Here is a 12,806-nt window from a genome sequence, read left to right as displayed (position 1 = left end):
CTCACCTTGCCGTGACCCCAGGCTGCGGGAGGGGGCGCCGGGGCCCGCGTTACCTGCCCGCTCCTCCTCCGCCTCCTCCGCCGCCGCGGCTCCGGGGCTGCGCCGCCGCCTCCCCCGCGCGCGGCCGGGCGCGCACACTAGGGGGGGCCGGGGGAGGGGGCAAGATGTCGGCTCGCCGCCTCAGCGCCGCCTCCTCATGGCCCCGCCGCGGCCCGGCTGCTGCTCCCCGCTCGCTCCGGCGGCTCCGGCTCCTGCTGCTGCTGCGGGCGGGCGGGGGGACAAGATGGAGGCGGCGGCGGCAGCGCAGCCCGGCCGCGCGGTGAGGGAAGGCGGCAGCGAGCGCGGGAGGGGAGGGGGCTGCCGCGCCGCGCCGCGCTCCCCCCGCTGGCAGGGCCCGCCCCCCCTCTCCCCCTCCCCGGACACCGCCGGGGGCAGCGGCCTCACAAGGAGGGAGGGAGGGAGGAGAGCGGGGCTGACCGCTGCGCCGCCCGCGCCCCCCCCGGTCGCCTCCTCCTTCTTCCCCCGCAGCCCCCTCAGTGCTGGGGGTGCAGCCCAGCCTGGGGGGCCTCGGCTGTGGCAGCCGCGCTGGAAAGGAGCAGCCCTCGTGTCCTCGCTTCCGGGGGGGGGAGGGGGCCTCCGGCTCTAGTGGTCGGAGGGGCAGGCTGGGCCCCCCACAGGGGGAAGTGATGCCTCTATAGAGAGGGGGTCTGCCTGTAGGGCTGGATGCCCCCCCATGTACTTAGGGGTGCTTCTTATGGGGCTGGACACCCCTGCCACTGTTCCCCTGTGTGCTTGGTCTGCCTTTAGGGCTGGACATCTGCCCCCCCCAGTGAACTTGGTCTGCCTGTGGCTCTGCCCCAAGAACCGAGGGGTCTGCTGGGAGGGCCGCCTCGCACACCTGTACAAACTCGGCTACCCTGCATGTGAAAGCTGTGCCTGCCCCCCCCCCAAGCCACACCGCTCAGATAGCTTGAAACCCTGTCTCCTGTTTACCTGAGTGACCAACAGAAAAGGGCAGAACTGTGTCACACACGTACACAAGTGTGGGGCCTCCTGAAGTGCTGCACATGTGCACATACTCGCGCAAGCTTGAGGCCTCCGAAAGTACTGGGGAGTTGCATAAGGAACAGGACAGCAGCAGAGAAGAACTAAGAGGCATGAATTTATCTTTTCAGCTGAGATCTAGGATGAAATAAGGAATCGGAAGAACTCCCAAACTTTTTTCTTGGCTGCAGTGCATAACATTGTCAAGTAGCTTCTGGTCACGAGCGCGTGTAATTTTATATCCTGTCACTGTCACAAATGTATTGTTAAAGAATTTGTTGGAAACTATAAAGGCAATACTTGCTTGTTTTCTTCCTCCTGTTCCATCCAGCAATAACTTTGACTTTCTGCTAACGCAGGTTAGCGGTGGGTTTAGAGGTCAGCCAGCAGCATGTGACCACTCACATTTACAAAGCATGGGTATTCAGGGACTAGTTTGGGGAACCACTTAATGCAGTTTCCCAGGGCAGACATCTAACAATGTAAAACATGCAGCATAGGCAAAGACATGTCAGCTTTGACATCGTGAGCATCATCCTTTTTCAAAACACACTTCGGTACCTTTTTCTCACCATGGAAGTCAGCGTTAGCATATTGGAATTTGCAGACAGCCCGTCAGTAATATGGACTGGGTTACGTGTTGCCTTTCTCCTGCGTCCTTAGTAGTCAATAAGTTCTTAGAATTTAAAGGGTTAAGTCTTGGTATCTGTACAATACTCTCATTGACTTCAGAAGGACCACAATCAGCTTTAAAATGAATTACTTTGACCCGATTTCACTAAAAAAAGAACACTTTCTTTACAAATAGATGTTTCAAGTGTCTGAAACTGAAATCTAGGGTGTGAAGGAATGTTAAATACTAAGTAAAAAATACTTTCGGTACTTATGAGTAACTTGATTCCCCTACCTCATTTTCCTTGTTTATGTCAGAAGTATGCTTTTATTTCTACAAAGGATTTTCTCTGTGGCTTTTCATTACTTTTGACTTATAATTTTAAAGGATAGTACAAAACTTGAGTCAGTTCTATTTTAACTTCATCTCAGGGTGTAGATTTCAACTGGGACTGATTTGTTATAACCACATTAGGCTCCCGTGTTGCCAAGGCATTATATAATATGCTTAATATCAAGCATATGACTAACCCAACTGAGTTCAGAAGGACTACTCGGGCCTAAAGTTAAGTATGTAAATGTAAATCTTTGCAAGCTAGAGGACATTAATGTTGTAACATCAAAACAGGCTACCCATCATTTAATTTCATAATATAACTACAGAACTAACGTGTTGTTTGAAAAAACATTCTGAGCATATCTCAAAATCCCAAAGGTGCAAATTAATTCTGTTTATTTTTTCCATTTTTTTAATGTACGAGTACAAAACCAATGGTACTTTTTCATAAAAATGGCAGGCAATGAAGCTCAAACAGAATTGTGGCACCACCTCTTCCAAATTACACATTTTTCTTCTTGATTGAACTATATATTTGTACTTAAAGATGAGCAAGAGGACTATTTGTTTAAAGTATCCAGTTATATTTACTAATCAAAGTGTGTGTGTGTGGTGTTTTTTCAACTTAAATATTTTGTGTCTTTAAAAAAAATACTTTAAAATACTGTTGATACACACTTTCAGCTCTTAAGTCACCTGCAGTTGTGAGTGCTCAGTTTTTTTTTTTCCAAAAGCGGCTTAAATGACCCTGGTTTGTCTTTATTCTACCTAGGACATCTTATAAGGTTAGAGCCTAAGTGATCTAAGTGTCCTTGGAAAACTTTTTGGCAGTTTTCCGTTGTTTGTTTTGAACATGTCTGGCAACAAAAGTCTGAAACTCTAGTAGGAAATGAAATTTGCATGGTTTTCATTTGTTATTTTTACATAAAACTGAGTTAAAGGAGTTCCAATCATCTTTATGAAACAAAAATGACAACAGGAATAAAGATACATGTGCTAAGCTTGCAATATGATTGAATACAGTAAAAACCAAAAGAAATTAATCAATTAACAGAAACGGTGGTGGAACAAAATGTGAATCAACACCAGGCATGCTGCTCTGTTAAAAACATGTAAATTGGCATGCTTCAGTGTCCCTTTGGAGAGGATTTTGGCAAGATACTATATGCACCACATTTGCCCTTATACACTAAAAACCTTATCTTGAAGTGACATTGACAGACAAATCCATCAGCACTTAAGTGGTAGTGTAAGAATATTGTCCTTTTTGGGGGGAAATGAGTTCACACCGTTTACTTTGCTCATTGTTCAGTCTTCCCTTTCCATCTGTTTTGCTTCTCAGATGGAAAAGCCATCAGCATGTGATCAGCCAAATCTCTCCAGACCTATGAAGGGATCAGTCACCATTCACCTTGTTAGCTGAGGTAGGCATGAGACAAGAGACCATGAGAATCTGTAGTAGTCATTCTCCCCATATCATGTTGCTGTGAACAGAGTTCTTCAGAGATTTCTGTCACTTTCCTCTTTTTCTTCCCTACCTTCCATTATAACAATGCTCAGCATACCAGCAAATGATGCATGTGCCCAGTCTGTTATGTAGGCTGCTTAAAGGTAAAATATAAAAACAGACTTTATTTTTTTCCTATGGGACAAAATAAACTTACTGTTTTCCAGACAGCAGTAGAGGTTTTCCAGAGATTCACATTGAAAGGAAATTAAATGCTTCCTAAGAGGTATCGGATGCCCTAAGGCTGTATTAGAGAATTCTGATAATGTTGCAGCTCCTCTTGCTGACATTTCTAACACAGTGCTTCTAATAAATAAGATCAGCCCATAAAGTGGCTATTCACAGATCTAGTTTGCTGTCAGAAATACTTTTGCAGAATGATTGCTTGATGTGAAAGGTTCACATTCAAACTAAAAACATGCCGTGTAACCTAAAACATAAATATAGGAGTAGCAAGTAAAGGAGCCGGTGCTTGGATTATTTCAGGAATTCAAGGTTAGCATCCAGATGTTATAAGAGGTGGGGGCTGAGGAAAGTAAATCTGCACAGGTTTTGAGTATAGACTTGTAATCTAAATGTAAAAATATTTCTTGCTGGAGTTGACCTAATTTATTATGGAATTTGATATTTGTATTTAGGGTGTCAAGTAATATTGAGCATTCATTTTGCATTTAGTAATATATAAATCATATCACTTATATAGAGAAACCAAAATGAATGTTTTCAAGTGTGTGTCTGTCAGCGATTCTCAACCAAGGTCCCATGGCACCCTGAAGTGCTGTGGGATTCTATAAAGGATGCGGTGCAGTACTAGATATATAAACACATACATGTGAATCAGAAGATAAAGCCAAAGATTTCTCACGTTGGCCAGATTCCTTCACAACAGCAAAAAGAAGCTCAAGGACCTAAAATAAGGCCAACTGGTGACCAAGATAGCTTTGCAGTTAGTGATAGATGTCTCGGACACTGACTACATCTACGCACCCATAGTGACTTCGCAGGACTGAGGTCATGCAGGCACTAAGGTGTGGTTAACAGCCCAGAGGTTGCAATTTTGAGGTCAGAGCAGAAGCACTCAGGGTGCAGCCCTGTCAGATTCCAGTGAATTTGTGAACTCTGCTAAATGCCTTGTTACAAGGACAGAAGGAGGAAATGACTTTGCACAGAGCATAGTGGTTCTAAGAATTAGGTTTTTCATGAGAAACGTATGCTGGGATTGAGGATTTACCCTTTGAGGACTCAGACATGTTCAGTGAAAGGTTCAAAAGCACTTTACATACACTGAAGAACTCAGAAGCCAGTCTGGTCTTTGGCAATATATGCTTTTTCTCCATCCTGTAAGCTATAACAGACAATCTTAGCTTCAGCCAAGACAGCACATACAGATAAAATAGTATGCCAGAAAGCACCCCAAACACAGCGGAGTGCGATAGCCTTCATACTCCCTGGGCATATCTTTGAGATCCTTCAGCTCCCTACATGGAGCAACTCACTGACCCTTCTTAAACATTAGCACTTGCCATAGCAGCCAAGTCAGATGCCATGCTCTAAAAGGCAGTACTTCAGTTGCTGTTTGATAGAGCTGAAATACAACACTCTCACTATCCAGACAGAATAGTGCTTGTTAGTCACTGACACTGGGATTCACACTCCAAAAAAAACCAAAAAACATTTACCCTGGTATAAATACGGTCCTTCAAGATGCAGTCCACATAGATCCTACAGCCTGTTTCCAACCCTGTTTGTTAGAACCCTCTGCAACATGGTCTTTGATTTAGGAGGGAACTGAAGGAAGGCTGCAACCACTTTCCTTCTAATAGCCTCACAGAGGAGCATGTACATGGCACAAGCAAACATTGAGAGGCAAGAAATATTCCAATCTAATGTTCAAGGCCAGTCATAGAAAATTAGGGCTGGAAGGGACCTCTGGAGGCCATCTAGTCCAACCCCCTGCTTAAAGCAGGACGGGATGCATGTTGATGGACAACTACTCAAAGACATACAGTTGCTGTAAAGCTAAGCAACTGCTCTGTATAACACACAGCATAACTTGTAGCTGTGAAACATCCAGGAAATCCAGTAACACCTCATCTAATTCTCAAGAAGGATTTATTACTGTAAATGGCACTGAGAGGCCACAGCTGGGAGCTATCTGTTTATGTTACACTGTTTTCCTCATTTGTGATTCTACTCAGCAGAATCACAAGTCACCTGCAGTGAAGAAGTTTGCGGGAAGGCGGGTGAAATCAAACAGCTGTATAGACTTTTGGGGACAACAAAAAGGCCTTGAAGTTGAGGGGAGTAAAACCACTGGTGTAAACAACAAAGGAAAGTAATGCAAAAAATACATATAAGAATATCAAGAGAATGGTGCAAAACTCTAGAACTCTTGGTTTAGAGATGATACCTTTTATTAGATTAACTAAGAAATTGCAAAAAAAAAATCTTTTTCTGAAAGCTTTCAGGCACACACCTTTCCTCAGGCATGTGCGCCCAAAAGCTTGCAGAAATTTTTTTTTTTTTTGCAGTTTCTTAGTTGGTCTAATAAAAGGTATCATCTCTGAACCAAAGTTCTAGAGTTTTGTGTCACAGACCAGCACGGCTAACCAAATACATCCTTGAGAGAATGGTGTAATTAGTACAGCAGTAATGACTAGGGAAGTAAATAGACCAAGAAGATTCATAGATTCATAGAAGTTAGGAGCTGGAAGGGCCCTTCCATAGCAGGAAGATAAGGTAGATAAGAGAAACTGATGGTAGGGTTTAGGAAGACTTAAGAATAAAGAAGTTCTTCACTTAAAAATTGATTTTTTTTCCATCTGTGTCCTAACATTTGTGACCAAAACAAAACCAAATGATCCACAAATATGAAGTTTTCCCAATAAATTGCGAAGTGGAGTTGATTACACTCCATAACTAATATAGTTGGGTGTAGGCTACATAATCTATCTGGCGCCCTAGGTAAATACTCCAGCAGCTAGCCCTTACTGATCTCCATGCTGACACATCTATACTGCTATCAGTCTCAAGTTAATAAGTTTAAAGCTAGCTCGGGTGTGTTTACAGATGCTCAAATTGCACCTTTTGGCTGTAGTGTAGATGAACCAGTGTCACCACATACAAATGAAACGGCTTAAAAAGCTGATTAATAGAGAAATACAGTGTCGCTGTCAAGGGCGGCAGTATATTGGCAGGAAGTATTAACAGCTGCACAAGATTAGACACCACTAGCCTTCCAGAGCATGGTGTGCAACAGTAGTCACAAAGGAGCTGTAGTGATATGACCTGTATATTTTCAGAGAAGGGCTAAAGTACAAAACAGAAACATTTATATAGATATAGTATGATCTTGATGGTCCTAGGAAGACTCCCTGAGTTGCTATAGTGGACCTGATAGCTAGAGGTTTCTAAGGACACGTGGGTAGAATGGCTTTTTTCATCTTATTGAGTGATGGTACTGTTAGATGTATCTGTGCAGATCTTTCTAGTTTGTGAAGTGTATTAAAATTGCTCCATCACTACTTGGACTCTTCTTTGCAGCAACCTTATAAGGATTTAACTTTTAATCAATCTGCGGGGGTGGGGAAAAAGATTCCACTCAAACCAACTCCATCCATTTACATCTATCAACAAAGGTGTAGAAAGGTTTCCTATTAGAGAATCACAGTTTACAGAAAAGTGTGCACTTATACCCCACTCAGAGCAAAACCTGCAGATGATGACATCTTTTTTGTAAGGGCCTCTATAAACTTGTTTTAACAATTAGCATTTCTAAAACTGTGATCATTAACCAAAGTCATATTTAAAGAAATGTGTGACCTATTCCAGGGGCCCTGGTACATAGTTGGTGATTTTGTGTGGAGGTGAAATATATTCATTCATATTTCAAGCAGGCAGAAATAAATGGCTGTCAGAAGGAAATTTATTCTGTAGCATTGCAAAGAGGGGATAAATAGCCCTAAAGACCCTATTGTACTTAAGAAGCTCTGGCAATTAACTGTTTAGCATATTAACAATGAGAACTTTCAAGCTTGGAGTAAGAAGGGGAAATTTCTCAAAAAGCTCTAGTTTATGGGGATATAATAGTGTTAATCAAATCTCTTGGCCTAACAAACATTGGAGGATCATGACATCATCTTGAATTCAAGTGGCCAAGACAGAACAGTTCTGTTGCTTTAGGATGAGCTATGTAAGCCAACATAGGATGTATTTCAAAAGAACTAATGAAGATTAATGTCTCCAAGATCATCCAGTCTTGCTGGGACTAGTACTGTCACAGAGACTCAAGACTTTAAATAACTGAAATATTTGGGTTCAAGGCACCCTGTGCATCCATGTTAGTGACACAGTCCCTGCCTCCTCCATGACTTAACCGTGGGGGACTACTACAGACCTCACAACCAGGGGGAAGAGCTTAACCAGGAATTCTTGGGTCAGCTCACAGAGGTAGTGAAGTCCAAGGATGTGGTAGTCATGGGGGACCTGAACTTCCTGGACATCTGCTGGGAAAAGCAGTCAGCCAGGTCTGACCGCTCACGTAGGTTCTTGGCCAGAGTGCAGGACCTCCATCTAACCCAGGAGGTGCACAGCCTGACCAGGGGAGACGCCTTGTTGGACCTAGTGCTGGCCATGGGAGACGACCTGGTGAGGGGGCTGCGAGTGCTCGACCACCTGGGCGACTGGTCATTGCCTGCTGGAATTCACCATCCAGCGCAAGGTGGCAAAGGCCTGCAGTAAGGCAGCAGCCCTAGAGTTCAGGAGGGCGGACTTCAACGAGCTAAGGAGGATAGTTGGGGAAGCACTGAGGTCCCAGAGGGGAGGGGAGCCAGGTGTCCAAGGAGAGTGGTCACTCCTTAAGGAGATGATCCTTCAAGCCCTAAGGAAGGTAATCCCAATGAGGATCAAAGGGAGCAGGAGGACACACAAGCCTCCATAGCTCACCAAAAGCATTCAGGAATGTCTCCTTGCTAAAAGGGAGGCGTACATCCAATGGAAAGAAGGGGACATCACCAGGGATGACTATACTGCAGTTGCTCGGGGATGTAGGGGGGCAGTCAGGAAGGCCAAGGCAGAGATGGAATTAGGACTAGCTTCCCAGATTAAGGACAATCAGAAGTCCTTCTTTAAATACATAGGGGGTAAAAAGAAGGTTCCGGGTAATGTGGGGCCCCTGCAGGACGTGTTGGGAAATTTGGTCGTCACACCAGATAACAAAGCTAACGTTTAACAATTTCTTTGCCTCCGTCTTCCTAAGTAGGGACCAGAAGAGCCACCTCCCTGCTGGGCCCCCCTTGGGCCCCAGGGGAGGCACACCTGGGCCATGGGGTAGCGAGGATTTAGTTAGGGAGCTTCTGGAGGGACTGGATGTATTCAAGTCAGCCGGCCCGGATGATCTGCATCCTAGAGTTCTAAAGGAACTGGCCGAGGTCATTGCAGGACCCCTGGCACAGCTTTACAAGCACTCGTGGTGCTCTGGTGGTGCCAGAGGATTGGAAGAGGGCCAGCGTGGTTCCCATCTTCAAAAAGGGGAAGAAGGAGGACCCAGGAAACTATAGGCCAGTTAGTCTTACCTCGATCCTAGACAAGCTGTTTGAGAAAATTATTCTGGCACACATCCACGAGGGGCCAGCAGGGGACTGCATGCTTAGGGGCAACCAACACAGGTTCATCAGTGGCAGGTCCTGTCAGACCAACCTGGTGGCCTTTTACGATCAGATCACCAAATCCTTAGACGCAGGGGTAGCAGTGGACACAGTCTTCCTGGACTTCCGGAAGGCATTCGACACTGTCTCTCACCCCTTTCTCATTAAGAAACTGGGGGGCTGTGGTGTCAACACCCACACAGTCAAATGGGTTACCAACTGGCTGGAGGGCCGCACCCAGAGAGCGGTGGTGGATGGGTCATTCTCAACCTGGAAGGACGTGGGCAGTGGGGTCCCCCAGGGCTCGGTCCTCGGGCCCGCACTGTTCAACATCTTCATCAGTGACTTGGACGAGGGGGTAAAAAGCACTCTGTTCAAATTTGCCGATGACACTAAGATGTGGGGGGATGTGAACACACTAGAAGGAAGCAACAGGCTACAACTGGACCTGGACAGGTTGCAAGCGTGGGTGGATGAGAATAGGATGGGATTCAACACAGACAAGTGCAAAGTGATGCACCTGGGGAGGAACAACCGGCACCATACCTGCAGGTTGAGGAACTCCCCTCTTGTCAGCACAGAGGCAGAAAAGGATCTTGGAGTCGTCATTGACTCCAAGATGAACGTGGGCCGGCAGTGTGGGGAGGCAGTCAGGAAGGCCAACTGTACCTTGCCATGCATCCACAAATGCATCTCGAGCAGGTCCAAGGAGGTGATCCTCCCCCTCTATGCGGCACTGGTTAGGCCGCAGTGGGAGTACTGCGTCCAGTTCTGGGCGCCACACTGCAGGAGGGATGTGGACAGCACGGAGAGGGGCCAGAGGAGGGCCACTCGCATGATCGGGGGGCAGCAGGGCAGGCCCTATGAGGAGAGGCGACAGGACCTGAACCTGTTCACCCTCCACAAGAGAAGGCTGAGGGGGGATCTAGTGGTCTGTTATAAACTAGTCAGGGGGGATCAGCAGGCATTGGGGGAGTCACTGTTCCCCCAAGCACCACCAGGAGTGACCAGGAATAACGGTCACAAGCTGGCAGAGGGTAGATTTAGGCTGGATATCAGGGAGCGCTACTTCACAGTCAGGGCAGCTAGGATCTGGAACCAACTTCCTTCTGACACTAGAAACTATGAAACTATGACGGAACAATCCCATGCAGTAGCACAGGCTGTGGGTTGACTGGCTGGGCAATAGCTCTGCAGAAAAGGACCTTGGGGTTACAGTAAGCTGAATATGAGCTAACAGTGTGTCCTTGTTGCAAAGAAGGCTAACAGCATACTGGGGTGCACTGGTAGGAGTGTTGCCAGCAGGGCAAGGGAAATGATTATTCCCCTCTATTCAGTACTGGTGAAGCCACATCTAAAGTACTGTGATTCAGTTTGGGGCTGGAAGGGGTCTCCCACTACAGAAAGGATGTGGACAAATTGAAAAAGGTCTAGTGGAAGGCAACCAAAATGGTGAGGGGACTGGGGGACATAACTTGTGAGGAAAGACTGAGGGAACTGGGCTTGTTTAGTCTAGAGAAGAGACCAAGAGATTTAATAGCAGCCTTCAACTACCTGAAGGAGGTTTTGAAAGAGGATGGAGCTGGACTGTTCTCAATGGTGGCAGATGATAGAACAAGAAGCAACAGTCTCATGTTGCAGCAAGGGAAGTTTAGATTAGATGTTAGGAAGAATTTTCTCACTAGGAGGGTAATAAAGCACTGGAATAGGTTACTTAGAGAGGTGGTAGACTCTCCATCCTTGGGGGGATTTAATACTTGGCTAGACAAAGCTTTGGTTGGGATAATCTAGTTGGGGCTGGTCCTGCTTTGAGCAGAGGACTGTACTAGATGTGACCTCCTGAGGTCCCTTCCAACCCGCATTTTCTATGATTATGTGATCCAAATTTAAAAATGTGGATGCAATCTGTCATAGAGAAAGAAACACATGAATTAACATTCCAAGGGTCTTGGCCTCTGTACCAGTACATGCATAATTTTAAAGAGCAAAATATAAATATATTATATCTAACTGAACTAATTAGTATGTTATAGGACAAATCCAATCTAAGCTTCATTGAGAAAGTAGATTTGAATGGTGGGACAGTGAGTCTGGTGACAAAAACATCTATTATGTATTTGTGTTCCTCTTATTACCATGGTATCTGAGAGTCCTACAAAATTGCCCAAATCCAGACAGGTGGCCTGAACCGAGCATTGTTTCACACAGACCTAGAATTTTCTAGTCTCTGCCATTCAGGAACAGAAAGAGCCAAGCTTTTATTGTTTATACCAACGTAAGCATCTCCAGGTCCACCACAAAGAAAATTATGGGCCATAGGGCATGTCTACATGTGCCGTTAATGCACAGGAATAAACTGCGGCGCATATTGCTCCACAGTTTATTGCTCCCAGGAAGCTCCCATGCATTCTGTTTATACATGTGCCCAGACTGAAGCACATTGAGCTGGGTTGGAGAAACCCCAGCTGGCAGGGGGCCTCAGGAGTCAGCCTGCCAGCCCAGGGCTGCTCTAAAGGGGTGCAGTGTGCTGCAGAGGGGCTGGGTGGAGTATGAGGGTGCTTTAGCATGGGACTAGCTGGCAGGCAGCCCCTGCACTGAAGCACCCTCGTGCCCCAGCCAGCCAGATCAGCATCTACACATCCACTGCTGCACATAAAAAAAACCCTCTGCAGCAGGGTAGTACTTGTATTTACAAGTACTAACCTGTTGCACAGTGTATTAGTTTTCTGCACCCTAATAGGGGCACACATGTAGACGCTGAGATGTTTACTGCACAGTTAATAAGTCACCTGCGCAGTAAACATCTCGCGTAGACTTGCCCAGAGTACCAGAACCCTGCAGGCTGTGTGGATAAGCACCATGTCCTAGCGTGTGTGAATCCCTGTCTTGCCCATCTGTGTCCTGCACACTCCCAAATGAGGACTGAAACCAAAATTGCAAACAAGAGACCCGCAAAGCATCTGTTTTATATCTGTTTCATGACAGCTCTTGGAATTCTGTGTCTCAACACATTTTTCTCTACCTGAGCTGTTGAAAGAACCTGGCATTTTCTTACCCCATTTAAGCACTGTAATTCATACAGTGGGCAATATATATTGTGACTGCCAAGAAGTGGTTGGCAAACTGAATTTATTTGAATGTATTTATACAAATGAGAAATGCCAAATCCTACATGAAGGGAATATAAAATAGTTGTAACTGATTCAAGGGAGAAAAATCTTCGTACTATCATCTTTTTCATGTGGGATATACCAGTTTTTATGTTCTTCTTAATTGTTGTTTTTTAAAAATTCTTGCTGAAAAGTTCATTCAAGCTAAAACATCTATACAAGATGGCCAGTGATCATAGAGAACAGAGAAGGCTTATTTAGTTCATTTCCTTGCTGTGCTGGTTGTTCCTCTGATATATTTTCTAGTATTTTGTCCCCAAGTGATGGAGCTTCCTCTTTTTTATGTGGGAACCTGTCCTTGGTCTCACAAATTTGGTTCTCAAGGGATGCATCTACACATGACGTTTACTGCTGAGCTGGCTAATTAGCTCCACAGGAAACATCTCAGTGTCTGCATATTCAGCCCTATTAGGCCACAGGAAACTAATAAACTGCAGCAGGATAATACTTGCAAATACAGAGTTTTTTAGTGTGCAGCAGCACACGTGTAG

The 12,806-nt window shown here is 45.6% G+C and overlaps 1 protein-coding gene across 4 annotated transcripts in view; it reads right to left on the bottom strand.

The window, feature by feature from the left end:
• BRPF3 (bromodomain and PHD finger containing 3) overlaps positions 1-814 on the bottom strand; it is a 43,311-nt gene extending 42,497 nt beyond the window's left edge. For 3 of the 4 annotated variants that reach the window (XM_090025220.1, XM_090025222.1, XM_090025223.1), the window contains exon 1: positions 6-814. The gene's annotated coding sequence lies outside the window, so the exon portion shown is untranslated. The remainder of the gene's footprint in view (positions 1-5) is intronic. The other variant, XM_090025221.1, reaches the window with a different exon arrangement.
• Between the last annotated feature and the right edge of the window lie 11,992 nt (positions 815-12,806).

Source organism: Crocodylus siamensis, chromosome 13, assembly GCF_052110815.1.
Source record: "Crocodylus siamensis isolate JL-2025a chromosome 13, ASM5211081v1, whole genome shotgun sequence".
NCBI classification, from domain to species: domain Eukaryota; kingdom Metazoa; phylum Chordata; order Crocodylia; family Crocodylidae; genus Crocodylus; species Crocodylus siamensis.
The sequence above is the reverse complement of the archived record's forward strand: the minus strand, read 5'-3'. Positions and strand labels throughout refer to the sequence as shown.